Genomic DNA, 1,435 nt, shown 5'->3' with positions numbered 1-1,435 from the left:
TTAAAATCTTCTTCCGCTCCCAAAATTTTCAGCTCCTTCATACTTTCACCTACAGACGCCAAACAAACTTTAAAATGTTCACAAAATATTCAGTTATCCGGCTCTATCTTTTCAGTTTGATATCTTTTACAGTTTTTGTAAAAAAGCTGTTTAAGTTTAGTGATCATTTCAGGATTTTTCTGTGTTTCTAGTGAGTGTGTATTGCGTCTGGCAGAGTGGATGATGTCATCGTTAGAGTGTAGCAGCTTAGGAAAAAAATCTTTGTCCCCTCTCTATAAATTGCTCTCACGCCCACAATATCTACTTGTCATACACAATTTATACATCAAAACGTAGGTATTTTTGTCTAGTTTCAGCCAATGTGCTCAGTTTTGCAATATGCCTTATACTGTTGGCTCGATGAGCTTCCAAATGACAAGAGTTCCACATCTCTGTTCATCCACTGCCCTGTTTAACATACTTCACATTTCTGAGCGAAACGCAGAGCGAACCACTTTTTTAAATCGCTGATATGCCCACATTTTTAAGTTTACCAACATAAATTTTACATGAATACGTTCACAAAGGTCTTGTGTCTCTAACGGTGAAGTCGGTGTTTCGATAGCATGTACTGTTGTGGATTTATTAAGGCTTGTTTGAAGGCTTGTTTGAAGGGTTCTCTCACACTGTCTGTCACTCAGCATTAGCAGGTGCAGTTTATCAGCAGGTGACACGGTCGTTAACTGATCAAAGGATGTTTATAAACACTCGTCACCATGACAACACTTTCACAGACAGCAGCAGCAGTCTTTCAGCCTTTTCAGACATTTCTGCATGTCTTATGCCTTTGGTGTGGGAGGCATGGGTTCCAATCCCACTGTGGTACACCTGTCAATGTGTCCCTGACCAAGATGTTATTTCCCTTTTTCAGCTATTCTCACTACTTCAACTTATTCTTACGGATTTAAGCTACTCAACCAGTTTAGCTTTGGCAATTCAGCTATTGACGTTTTATTTTGGCTCTCCGTAACTTCTGCATACATTCAGCTATTAAAACCATTCACCTTTTAAAATGTTCAGCTCTTTCAGCTAATGATAGGACTTCTTCAACTTTTTTCTACTATTTATACTTTTTTAAATATTAAGACATTTTCAGGTAATTCATTTCAACTTTCATCTTTGACAGTATTACAGTTCATCTTCCAGCTTTTCTAACAATGTATTTTAGCTCTTCACGTAGATAATGCAGTTTAGCTTCCAACTCTAACACTTTTCAATCATAGTGTAGTGGTTATGACACATACCTTTGACATGGAAGACCTGGGTTCAAATCTTATTCTGCTACATTAACTGATGTGTCCTTAAGCAGAACACTCAATCCCTATAGCAATTTGTTTTCTTTCCTGTTTTCTTTCCTTTTCTTTTTTCTTTTATGACACATGCCCTTGGATTGGGA

This window comes from Sander lucioperca, chromosome 12 (assembly GCF_008315115.2).
Source record: "Sander lucioperca isolate FBNREF2018 chromosome 12, SLUC_FBN_1.2, whole genome shotgun sequence".
Lineage (NCBI taxonomy): Eukaryota > Metazoa > Chordata > Actinopteri > Perciformes > Percidae > Sander > Sander lucioperca.
The sequence above is the reverse complement of the archived record's forward strand: the minus strand, read 5'-3'. Positions refer to the sequence as shown.